Consider the following 14,267-nt stretch of genomic DNA (forward strand, 5'->3'; position numbering starts at 1 on the left):
AATCAGTCTATGTAAGAAACTGAGCAGTATTTATATCATTTCTTTTACCGCTGATCCACCAGAGGTAAAAAAATTATATAAGTTCAGTTTCTTGTACAGACCGATTGTTTCATGTGTTAAGACCTCAATGTGTCATTACGAGCTGCAGGGTTTAATTTGGTTTTGTTTGGTATGTTTTTTTGACTTTCAAAGCCGTGGGTCCCATTGACTGCCATTATATGACTGACAGACTGCAATGGTTTGAGTTAAAAATCTTCGTTTGTGTTCTACTGAAGAAACAAAGTCACCTACAACTTGGATGCTCTGGGGGTAAGCAGATAAACATAAAATTTTCATTTTTGGGTGAACTGTCCCTTTAAGAAAATCCTAGTTTCGTTATATTATGAGTATTACATCATTTTTAAATTATATTCATAAATTGTAAAGATTAAAATACAGATTAAATTGTGAAGAAGAACGGGCACGGCCATTTGTAAATTTTATGGGTCAGGCTTTCGGTCTCATCCACATCCAGCTTTTAGCTGTGCAAAACATATTGCAAACTGGTTTATCTTACCATATTATTTTAATATATTATCTTAATTATGAACACTCTGGTTTGTAGTGCAAACAGTTTATCGTTTATTGCACGTTGTTACTCTTCTCGTTATTTCCCTGTAGCGAATAATGAACAAGAAGTCTCACCCATAGGCTTACATCCGCATTGAAGAAAAAGGTTAATGTAATGTAATGTTTCAAAATTATTTTTATGACCAAAATCATTTTTCTGACTCATGATAATTCTGTCTCTTGAAGGTCAAGCTCTTGGAATTGTCTTCTAAATTGCAGAAATCGCACATGGAAATGATATGCAGATGAAGTTATGCATAATAAAAAAGGTGGTGTAATCTCCATTTTAGTTACTTTGGGCAGGAGACAGAATGAGGATTAAAGTTTATACATGTACGCACAATGTTCTGCTTGGTTTTCATAAACTGAACAAGTGTTTGTAAAGCATTCATAAGGATATAAATCTGGAAACTCGTGTTTGCAACATCTGCCACAGATTGTTATGCATGAGGTCTTGGTACCATTTGAATGAACATTGATTTATATGTAGAGCTTTAGAGACTGATGTTGGAGATTGTGTCAAATGAGACTGCAGTGATAGTCTCAGACATCTTTTCTTTTGTGGAGTCGACACTTTATGGGCAATATGAGAGAGGGCCCATAATCCGATTTTCTCTAATGGCTTTTCTTTACTAAAAGACATAAATGGATTTTGTTTTTGTTGTTTACTTGAGATTGGAAAACCTCTTTTAGGTTAGAAGTGTTTTTCTAAGTATTTTTAATCTTCTGCAGCCCTGCAGTCACATCAATGCCACTTCATGAGCACCTAACCAAAAATGACATCCTATTAACTAAAACTCTTACTACTATTGCTACAACTACTATCATTTTTAAAGGGATAGTCCCCCCCAGAAATGAAAATTCTGTCATTAATTATTCACTTTTATGTTCAAACCTGTAATACCCTTGTTCATCTTCGGAACACAAACATCTGCAAACCATGGCTTTTTTTAAATCGTGAAAACTGATGCTACAACAAATCTGACTTTGAGCTTCATTTATGAAACAAGCAGAATAAATTCCTGTGGATATCATATGTAAATTCATGCATAAATGTTTGCATCTAAATCAAGGGGACAGTTTACACAAGATTTCTGAATGATTTAAACAGAAATTAGTATGGTGTTTTGTGAATATGGCTCATTATTTTTCTTTTTTACCTCAAAGAAGAACTAAAAAATAATCATGTCATTATTAGTATTATATATGTTTATTTCCCTTTTGTCATAATTTCTGTTTTATAAGTTTAACCTTCTAAATACCCCCTGGGCTACTTGTACCTCAGGTTGGGAACAACTTGCAGGATAATCAAACAATGTAAAATGATAGCTTTTATCACAGAATTTCACAGAATACCACAAAACCAATCTTAAGTAGCACGGGTATATTTGTAGCAATAGCCAACAATACATTGTTTAGGTCAAAATTTTTCTTTTGTGCCAAAAATCATTAGGATATTAAGTAACGATCTTGTTCCATGAAGAATTTGATTAGTAATATGCATTGCCAAGAACTTAATTTGGACAACTTTAAAGGCGATTTTCTCAATATTTAGATTTTTTGCACCCTCAGATTCCAGATTTTCAAATAGTTGTATCTCGGGCCAAATGTTGGCCTATTTTAACAAGCCATACATCAATGGAAAGCTTCAGTTTCAGATGATTTAAAAAAAAAATTACCCTTACAACCCTTATGGTTTTGTGATCCATGGTCATATATTGTAATGTTGTGATGTTCTTAATAAAATTTATTATAGAGTGATACTGAGTAAATCTTGCTTTTTTACTTCAAAGTCTTTATGGGGGATCTCCTGGACTAAAATACGCTTGAAAAAAAAAAAAAAAAAAGAGGATCAGCGGTCCAGTTGAGCTTAAAAATAGATGACTGCCTTTGCTTCTGAGTAAGGTTGAGATTGACTTTATTGGCATTTACTCATCCGGTCTTCAAAGTTTTTTACTTTATTCATTTGATGAAAATCCATTAAAAGTTCACAGCGGCTCGGGCAGGATTTCTTCCAGAGGCCTCTCTCTGCTTTATAGCACTGGCTTTGCTTGGAATAATACTTCAAAGTTCCTTTTCAGAGTGCCTTCTTCCTTAAAGCCATCCTTGTTTTTCAACAAAACCCTTCAATTGTTCAAGGTCCTAGTGCTTCCTGTGTCTAACTGCCATTTCTGGGTCTCAACAATGCATAGTCTTTATGGTCTTGGAGGTTTCGGTTATGCAGAAGGATTCGTGTCTTACAATAACAAGCCATTTGGAGGACTTCCGACTTCACTCTTCTTTCCAGAACTAATTGATTTTCCTTAGAGATAATAATACCCACTCAAATTCAGGGTCTCTCCTGTGTGAGTGGCGACAATGGTGCTTTATATTGTCATTCAACCTACACGTATAGCTGTTTTGTGTGCATCACAATTGCATTCTGGCGATCTTATATCATTGCACTTCATTTCATCCACTAAAAAAAAAAAAAAAATCATTGTGCGTTTTTATACTACTAATGCCGGCAAACATGTCTGTAACCCCTCGAAGCTCACAATTTTTTTTCTTTTGAAGCTGTCCAGTTGCAATTGATAGATGTATTGATTGTGTTCCCAGGAAAACATCAAGGTTACTTTGGATCACTGGAGAGATCTGATTTAGTCTGTATGTACAATTCTGTGTGACTACCAAGGTCACAAGCCCCACCATTTATCTAGAATCAATTGATTCCTGTGTTTCAACTTTGATACTGCAACTATGGGGTCATTCCTTTAAAAGCACCAGTTTCCCAGCTCATGGAGTAAAGAAGAGTTTTGTTTGCGGTGTCAGAACGCCTTTTCTTATCAGAAGCTGCATTACAGTGAGACGGGATGTGCTGGAGGTTCTTGTATTAATATTTTATTTTTGATTACAACTCATTTAATTTTGTTATGAATAACCTCACTTAGACCCTGACCAGCAAAAAGTCACCTTTTTTCTAGCCATGTCATTTTACAGCATCTTAAAGCTCTTCAAAGGTCAGGTAATTAGAGTGAAGGGTCAAATGTGTTTATCATACCACTATGCTGGAAAAGCTCTTAAAGGCTGTTAAAACATGCTCGGTTTTAAAACATGTTGACGTCATCTGGTTTAATTGGGTTATAGCTGTTGTAGTGTATGTCAGCTTTGTGTGTCGTCAGCAGTGTCAATGCATACTGTGTGAAAACCACTTTTTTCAGCAGTGAAGTGGCATTTTTTTATATAAATCATTTAGCTTTTCAGTAGCAGTGTTATTTTAAGTTGCAGGCTGGTGTTGACAGATACTACATGACATTTTACATGATACTATGGTTATCTCTTCTTTGTTACACTCATTGTAAAGTGTCCTTGAGCTCTGGAAAGGCCCTATATAAATAAAAGTTATTATTATTACATAAATGTGGTAATTATTCAGTGCTGTCTGTCAACAGTAAGCTACTTTTTTTAGAAGATCATTTTGAGAAACTTTGCATGCTGAAAAGAGTGTGTTATCTGTTTTACATACTATATGTGACCCTGGACCACAAAACCAGTCTTAAGACGCTGGGGTTTGTTTGTAGCAATAGCCAAAAATACATTGCATGGGTCAAAATTTTTGATTTTTCTTTTATGCCAAAAATCATTAAGAAATTAAGTAAAGTTCATGTTCCATGAAGATTTTTTGTAAAATTCCTACTGTAAACATATCAAAATGTAGTTTTTGATTAGTAATATGCATTGTTAAGAACCTAATTTGGACAACTTTAAAGGTGATTTTCTCAGTCTTTTAGATTTTTTTTTGCATCCTCAGATTTCTGAATTCAAATAGATGTATCTCGGCCAAATATTGTCCTATCCTAACAAACCATACATCAATAGAAAGCTTATTTATTGAGCTTTCATATGATGTATAAATCTCAGTTTTGTCAAATTTAACCTTATGACTGGTTTTGTGGTCCATGGTCACATATGAGGTTTTCTGTTTTGCTTATTTAGTATTTTTTTTTCTAGTAAATGCGTACTAATGTTATGCAAAGATGCATTAAATTGATCAATAGTGACAATAAAGACATTTATAATGGTACAAAAGGTTTCTGTTTCAAACAAATGCAGTTCTTTTTAACTTTCTGTTGATCAAAAAATGCTAAACAAAAAAATGATCACAAAATATCAAGCAGCACAACTGTGTTCAGCAGTGATGATGATAAATGTTTCTTGAGCAGCAAATCAGCATATGAAAATGATTGCTGAATGATCATGTGACACTGAAGACTGGAGTAATGGTGTTAAAAATTCAGCTTCGCCATTAAATAAATAAATAAAAAAAATTTAAATGTTTTAAAATTCAAAACACTTATTTCAATAAATTAGTTCATGTCCACAATAAAAATTTCCTAATAATGTACTCACCCCCGTGTCATCCAAGATGTTCATGTCTTTCTTTCTTCAGTCAAAAAGAAATGTTTTTTTGAAGAAAACATTCCAGGATTTTTCTCCTTAGAGTGGACTTTGATGGTGGCCAGTGGGTTGAAGGTCTAAATTGCCGTTTCAATGCAGCTTTAAATGGCTCTACACGATCCCAGCTCAGAAATAAGGGTCTTAACTGCTAAAACGAATGTAATTTAAAAAAAAAAAAAAAAAAAGCATTTATATACTTTTTAACTACAAATGCTCGTCTTGCACTAGCTCTACGATGCGTGTTTATGCATTATGTAATCACGTTGGAAAGGTCACGTATGGTTGTTTCTTCGGTACTCCATCTCATTTTCTCCTCTAACCTCAAAATCACCCAACGTCGTTGTTTTAACTTTTTTTTTGTCAAATGCATTTGACTTTCTTTGCACGTTCTCTTTGTAAACACCGGTACTTCTGCCTACCTCACGCGTGACCTTTCCAACGCTTGAAGTCGAGCTAGTATAAGAAGAGCATTTGTGGTTAAAAAGTATAGAAATGTAAAATTTTGTTTTAGAAAATGAACGATCGCTTCACTATTCCTCGACTGTAATCGTGTAGAGCCCTTTAAAGCTGCATTGAAACTGCAATTTGGACCTTCAGCCCCTTGATCCATGTTAAAGTCCACAATATGGAGAAAAATCCTGGAATGTTTTCCTCAAAAATCTTAAATTCTTTTTGACTCAAGAAAGACATGAACATCTTGGATGGCATAGGGGTGAGTAAATTATCAGGAAATGTTTACTCTGGAAGTGAACTAATCCGTTAAATTGTAGTAATGTTTCACAATATTACTGTTGTACTGTATTCTTGATCAAATTAAAGAAGCCTTGGTGAACATAAGAGATTTACAGTCTAACAGATCCCAACTTTTGAACAGTGGTGTATTATTATGCATTACAGTATTTGTATAATTGTTAATGTTAGTAGTATAATATTTGATCCTGCACCACAAAACTAGTCTTAAGTAGCACGGGTATATTTGTAGCAATAGCCAAAAATACATTGTTTGGGTCAAAATTATTTTTCTTTTATGCCAAAAATCAGTAAGATATTAAGTAAAGATCATGTTCCATGAAGGTACTTTGCAAATTTATCAATAGTAATATACATCATTTGGACAACTTTAAAGGCTATTTTCTCAATCTTTTTTTTTTTTGGACCGTCAGATTCCTGATGTTTAAATAGTTGTATCCTGGCCAAATATTGTCCTATCCTAACAATCCATAACCATACATCAAAGGAAAGCTTATTTATTTAGCTTCCAGATGATGTGTAAATCTCAGTTTCGACAAATTGACCCTTATGACTGGTCACATATAAGATGCTACATTCACACCATTAGGTCTTAATGCAAGTCTTAGACATCTATTATATTGCCAACATACAGAAGAAATGACAGAAATTGCCTCCTCAGGAGACCTTTGGCTTTGAAACACTGTGATTCATTCAGCATGTTGCAGAGTGAGTCTGACTCTGGAATGTTAAAATGTCATCCGGTGTAATTAGGTTATAGTTTGTTTAGTGTATATTACTGTTTGTATAGTCAGCAGTGTCAATGCAGTGCTCTGTGAAATCAATCCATTATGACTCGTAAATTCACTTAGAAAGAAAAATAAGCAGCTATTAAGGTTAAATCCCTCTGGACTAAATATGTTAAGAACTCACACAGTCCATTAAGTTCAGACAACACCAGGTAATCACACTTATAAATATGATCTCAGGTTTTTCTCAGACACAAATATACGTACATACCAGAATCGCAGCCATCACAGGTTGAGAGTCAGATGAAACGGTGTGATCAGACGCCTCAGGGGAAGCTGCTGGAAGTACGTTTTCTCTGCAAATGTCTTGGAGGGTAAATGTTGAGTCTTGTGTTTTGCACCAGTATTATGTGGAGAGAGAGGCTGTGTGTTAGACGTTTTTGTCATACTTAACCTTTTTTGGAGGATATTAGTTTGCAGATGGTGGCATTTGGAATCATTAAATCCAAAAACGACTTTTTCCTCTAATTTTTCATATGCCGCAGGGTAGCTGCTAGAGTTAATTTAGTGTGAATTATAAGTATAATCACAAAAATCACAGCTGGCTTAGTTAATGCTCATCATATTGACAGATGTGCACTCCATGACACGTCTTAATAAACGTAGAATGTATTAATGAGCTGTTTATGTAATATTTACAACCATAACATTGCTGTTGAGTTTGACTGAAAGCACCGAGCCTCAATATATCAATCAGCAAGTGTCAAAAAGAGGGTGGAAATTACACCATCCTAAATAGATTTCCCATAATGATGCATTTACTTTGATCTTTATAGTCATTTGTTGTATAATAGAGATGCGTAATGTATGCAACTACAGTATGCTAATTCTCTCTCTCTCGCTCGCTCTATGTGTGTCCCTCCCCCTTCATTAGCAGAGCATCATTTATGTCTTGCGTTACAGTATTCAAGAGCTTTACAGTTTGACACTTTAGGAGTGCAGCGATGCAGAGGCATCAACAGACTTCGCATTCTAAAACATGATCTACTGTATTTTTTTAATTACTACAAAAAATATAACAATGTTTAATACATTTTAAATTAAATTTAAGATTTTTTTTTTACATTTTTTAATTTTATTTATTTATTTTGATTGTGCAATTGACTTGCATTGAAAAGGGATCATTTTGTCAAAACTACAGTCATTTAAATATAACTTCTGTCAAAAAAAGTTCTTCTTCCAAAACAGCCCTGGGTACTTAAAATTGAAGCCAAATGTAAATATTCAAAAATAAAACAAATTAAATATAAATGAATAAGACTGCATCTGGAATCTTCATTGTTGCCTGTTCAGTTCGTGCTCATTGAAGAAAAGCAATTCAGGCAGACGAGGATGTAACAGAGTACGGTTTCTATATCCCACAGCACAATTTGAGTCATTTTATCAATAAACCCTAATCATGTATTATGTTTCCCAGTGTATGACAGAAAGTAAGTGTGACACTGCTTTGTCTGTGCAATGGAAAGCAAACTCAATTAATGAATTTGTCTTAATGAGGGTCTAGACGTCAGCCCTTTGTTTTACCGCAGCAGTGATTAGCATATAAATACTGAGAGGTAATGAGGGTCTTGTGTTTTCTTTTCTGTCTTCATGTGTTAAGTCACATGCAGTATGAGCTCGGATCAATGCCTTTGCTTTAGCACCAAGAAAATTCCTTCACAATTGTCTGCTGACGTGTCTCACTGTCTCTGTCCTCCAACAAATGTGCCAATCAGATACAGGTTTTGAATAGATATTGAATAGATTTTTTTTTTTTTTTTTTTTTGACATTTTTCCAGTTTTCGTATACATTTAGCATAGACATGAATATATATTAAAAATGTCATAATCGCAAAAAAAACGCATAAAATTTACATTACGTGGAGAAAAGAAATTTACATTTAACAACAACAATTACATGAGGTCTTACAAGATATTGAATAGATTTGATTTGTTAAAAAGGAGAACAGAAAAGTATACTTAAAGGGATAGTTCACCCAAAAATTAAAATTCTGGCATTAATTACTCACCCTTGTTTCGTTCCAAATTCGTAAGACCTTCATTCATTTTCAAAATTCATCTTCAAAACACAAAATTCAGATATTTTTGATGTAATCGGAGAACTTTCAGAGTTCTCTATAGACAGCAAGGGTGCTTCCATGTTCAAGGTCATTTTTATTGGTCTTGTATCAAAACAGTTCTTTAACAAACTCAAAAAAAGAGGCTTCTGTTTCAGATTTTTATTAACTTTTTTAGCAGAAATTTTGTTGTTGTCATTGTGCTTTTTTCTGTAATCAAGTAGATGTTTTTTTAGAGGTAGATGGATCATTCAAATGTTGCGTCTCATATTTCATTTTTTTTTTTTTTTTTTTTGTTATTTTGGTATGATTTTTTTGTGTTATGTGCTTTATTATTTCATTGCAGTTCCACATCATGGTATTAAAATAATCCATTCACACTTATAAACTCATTCTGGTCTTATTCTGAAAGTCTGATTTTCTAGAGTCTGGCACCCCATAACTCGCATTTTGTTTATTTTTTGTGAAATGTGTCAAAGAACTGACATTTTGCACATACCATAAAAAATGCACAAATATAAAAAATGTAATATTTTTTATTATTGTTTTTCCCCACTATAGAGTCACTGAAAAGAAATAAACTTTAAATCGACCTTTTTTTGCAACCGTTACCAAAATTGTGTAAATTAACACCCCTATTCTTTTTTCATTAGTTTTTAATATATTTAAGATACAATTTCCTAACAAAATGTTAAAATCCAATAAAATAATTTGCATAATAACTGTTATAATATGTTACAAGTTTGTAAATGTTTCTTAAAATTATGCTGTCACTCAGGATACATTTGGAAAACAAAAAAACTGGTATAGCTACTGATGAACTTCTTTCCACTACATAACAGAGTTAATGGTTCATCTTCATGAGTATTTGTAAAAATTGAGAAGAAAATGGCGTACTTGTCTTTCCACGATCCTGCTAGATTACTTTTGTTAGCTTATTAAACACAAAAAACAAGCACCCAACAAAAAAAGATGGGGTTTTTGCCTATAATACCACAGTAGGGCTGTCACTAACGATTATTCTGGTAATTGAGTAATCGTTGATTATTCTGCTGATTAATCAAGTAATCAGACGATTATTCTAACAATTAATAGAGTAATCTGACAATTATTCTGACGATTAATTGAGTAATCGGACGATTATTCTGACAATTAATCATGTAATCGGACTATCATTCTGACGATTAATTGTGTGATCAGACTATTCTTATGGTTAATCGTGTAATCGGACAATTAATCGAGTAATCTGTCAGTTATTCTGATGATTAATTGTGTAATAAGATGATTAATCGTGTAATCGGACAATTAATCGAGTAATCTGTCGGTTATTCTGACGATTAATTGTGTAATAAGATGATTAATCGAGTAATCGGACAATTAATCAAGTAACCTGTCAGTTATTCTGACGATTAATTGTGTAATAAGATGATTAATCGAGCAATCGGACAATTAATCGAGTAATCGGACAGTTATTCTGATGATTAATTGTGTAATAAGATGATTAATCGAGTAATCGGATAATTATAATTGTAAAAAAATTGTAGTAATAGAAATAGACCTAAGCAAACAATAGCTTTTAAAATTACTACATTTAGTGAGGCAATAATAATTAGTTCAAATAAAGTATCAAAAGCAAGTAATCATATGGTTTCATTGAACAAAACTTAAAATACATAATGTACTTTAAACAGCGCTAACGTACATTACGCATTAAAACAAATGACTGCAGAGGGCACCAATGGCCTGACGATTGTTTTTACACATTAATGCACAATCTAATTCTTGTTTAATTCAAATAGCCGAATATTTGGCTTTTTCTTTACGACAAATGCTACAGCCACTGTAATTTCTTACATATATGGGGACATTAAAAAGTCAGAGCAAGGGTTTAAACTTTTATTTTGAAATTGCGATGAACAGTTAACATGTTGAGAAAGATATTGATGTATTCTCCTGTGTTTGCATAGGTTTAATAATAAATTACCTTACAAATCTGATGAAATGGCACATGTTTTGTTCCCAGGTGAACGTTATAATAAACCCAAACTCACAGCAGAATGCAGATATGCAAGTTTGAGAAGCTCTACACACGTAAATAATAACGGTTTGTGTGGAGCAGCATTTACTTAAGCATATATTTACTTAATTGAATTGTAGCATTTGAGAATTCAGAATAGCATCATGCTTTTTAAAATGGGTTTAATATATCATGCAGCTTTGGAAAACGGTCTAATAATGCGTTTCATAGATTCTCGTCCATGAAATGCGCCACTTCAGGTATTTTGCCGGTTACTCGACACAGGGAAAATGCAATCGTGGATTTTTTAAAAATCGAGTACTCAAATAGAATTAAGGAATCGTGACAGCCCCATACCAGAGTTATTATTAGTAGCTACTGTATTAGTAGAAAGTGTCATTTGTGATGCTCATAATGTGTGTCTGTGTGTTTTACTCTCTCTATAGCTGGCTCTTGAGGACCCTGTGCACAGCGTCTCTCTTCAGCAGTTTGTCTATGAGAAGTTGAAGGCTCAGCAGATGTTAATGGGGGACCAGGGCTTTCAAGCTCTCATGGAGACGGTGGACACAGAGATCGTGCGACAGCTGCAAGAGTTTATCCAGGGCATGTGAGACAGCAGACGACAGCAGACTGTTAAAACCAGTCCTCTGAGACCAGAGATGTCAACATTTTAATGATAACCCAGAGAATAGATCTTCCATATTTTTTAAACACACACTTTTGTTTGCTTCCTCAAACACACCTTTTGCAAAGTTTGAGACGGGGCAGAGAGGAAATCTACTTAGACTGAAAAAAAAAAAGACACTGTAAGAAAGTATGTTGCGATGCCAAGTTTTGTAATGGGAAAACAGTATAGAAAGCGCCATTGAAAGGGCCCAAGCAGTCAGTCTTCATATATAAAGTTGTAATTTTTGTATTTATGTAAAATACACTGCATGACAACATTGTTATTTTCCCCCTTCGGGTGGCTTTTCCCAATCACGTTGCTTCTAGATCAGTATATCAGGAACTACTGAAAAGTCATTAACATTTTTGATCGAAAGTATTTTCATATCAAATACACATAATGCAAAATGAATGGATGTAAATGTTTACCTTCCCATAACTATTGCTGCTAGTGCTCCAACACTGTACCTCTCGCATGAGGTTCACAGGAGATCATACGAACCAAATACATCAGGTTAATGAAACAAATGTCTATTTTAATCACAAGTACACTGCAAATGTATGAGTGAATATTCTTACTGCCGTAGCAAGCTTTCTCTTTTGTTTTTTAAGTACACGCAGTAAGTGCGCTTACATTTCTAGAAATGTTTATGGTTGAAAATGGGATGTTAAAAAGCACAGTCAAACAGTAGAACGACTGTCACTGTGAAATTAATTTTGAGTCTGAATAAAAGCCTTATGCTTTAAGCCTTATTTATCCACCACTAACACACCTGATATTGTATCTCACATCTGTAATAACATGTATATGTTACATTACAGCACATTGCGCTCTGTAGTTTTATTTTCACGTATGAACCCTATTTTTTCATTGATGCAGCTTCAATAAAGTTCAGTACAGCCTGAAAACCACTGCTTACTTTGTTAGCTTGCTTGTTTACCATGACCTGAAGAACAGAAATCAGAGCTGAGCTTTCGAGTGTAGTATTAAAAATAGCTGAAAAATTAAATAAAACTCGAAAACAAAACAAAAAGCATTTAATTCACTTGGGTGAATAGTACAAATAATTTTGGCCTGGCCTTCCACTGATCTTGCCTTCCCAACTATATAAAAGCCTACACTTTACATGCTGATGTAATAACTTGAAACAGTCCCTCGTGGCAAGATGTGTGAATCACGTCCAATTAAATGTGGCATTTCTGGAATTACTGTTATTATTTACGTCTCTCACTTTCAGCCTCCGTAGTGATCAAGTTCTTGGCTACTACTTGACTTTAAAGCGGAAGTCTTAAGTGGTGCTAGTTATTTAAAAAAAGGCTCTCCAACCTTAAGGCGATCTGTTTATAAACTGGCTTCTAAGCAAAATGGTTTCTGAGATTGATTCAAGCAAACCCATTGCTGGTTCACGTCTGTTGTTTAATAGGTCTGGCATCAAAGTCTTAAACTATTAGTCTCAACTTCACACACCCACGGGCCGCCCGCCCGCAGTCTGTTCACTGACCGCCTGATTGCACTCAAGAATAGCAGAAACTATCAGCAGAGATAAATAGCAGAAATCGCAGAGATAATCTTTTGCGAGGAAAGAAGCACATTTACTATTTTTTGGCAATGTCTTCAGTCATTCTTGGACTAGGACTGTTCTACCATTGTTTGAATCAGAAATATGCAAGGAAAAACCAGCTAAATAATTCCATTCTTATAGGGACAAACATTTTTAATGAAAAATATTGCGTCTGCCATTTCACTGATGGTATGAAATATTTATGGGCAGTAAAAAGTTAGATTTTGGCCTTGATGCTTGATTCAGATTAATAAGATTGCCTGTCTGGATGTGTAGCCATACTTGTTGACTGGCAAAAATCAATATTGTTGACTGGTGTCTCATAAAACCTATATGGCAGCTGAACCTTTTTGTTTAATAAAGCAGAATACTGAGCTGATACATTCACTCAGAGACATGCAGAAAATTAGCTGAAACTAATAATATCCTAACTTACTTTCAAACATTTGAAATTATGACCTTTATGTTTCAAAACATGAGTCTTCATTTCCATTATTGATTACTAATACTGTTACACAGTGGTTCTCCATCAGTGGGCCGGGACACACTAGGGGGCCTCAGCACCGTTCTAACGGGGCCAAAAGGTGGCTTAAAATTAAGGATGTGTCTGAATAGAGGGCTTGCACTTATGTCACAATTTGGTCAGTTACCCAGATGCGTGGCTATATAGGAGATACTCGGATGTAAACAACAGTATGGACTGCACAGTTAATGTACTACTGAATACGTTGTTCTGCTAATTTATGCTTTCTAAACCACAGAAAAAAGCATGTTGAAGCTGCTAAATCATATAGTGAAGGACTTAGTCAGCAGAAAAGGGTGCAAAATTTTGATGTATCAAGCCAAAGTTAATTGCTGGTAAGGATACATACAAGCAGTATTAAGATATTAGCCTAATATTTCACCTACCTGACCCGGAAATGATAAGAACAAACATGAATGTTGTCAAGATTCTTCCCTGGAAATCCTGGTTCAGTTTGGTCGCCACAAATGCCTTTTGTTCCTCAGACAGTTTTTTGCACTGTTCTCCTTGATTTTTATTTTTAGAACTTTTGGCAGTCTATAGTACTCCAAATGTTTCCCCAGTCTGACCAATTGGTACAGCTTAAAACATGACAATAACTGATAACTATCAGCAAAATATGCAAGTTTCTTTCAGTTCAGTGGCATTGTTCACATTTAGTGCTGCAAATATGGCCAATTGATGAGTACCTGTGATTGTAAAAAGCGAGCTTGTATTCAAAAGAGAATTTTAATGCCCCACATATTATTTATGGCTTCCTGATGCCGGCAAATAAAATACAGTATAAAAACTATTTAATTGTGAGAGAAAGCATTTAAATTTATATTTTGCTCCCATCTCGTATTTATTCCCTTTAGA

At 34.2% G+C, this 14,267-nt stretch overlaps 1 pseudogene; it reads left to right on the forward strand.

Annotated features, from left to right (window-relative positions):
• LOC141287677 (importin-11-like) overlaps positions 1-12,236 on the forward strand; it is a 29,165-nt pseudogene extending 16,929 nt beyond the window's left edge.
• Positions 12,237-14,267: the final 2,031 nt, after the last annotated feature.

This window comes from Garra rufa, chromosome 15, assembly GCF_049309525.1.
Source record: "Garra rufa chromosome 15, GarRuf1.0, whole genome shotgun sequence".
In the NCBI taxonomy this organism is placed as follows: Eukaryota; Metazoa; Chordata; class Actinopteri; order Cypriniformes; family Cyprinidae; genus Garra; species Garra rufa.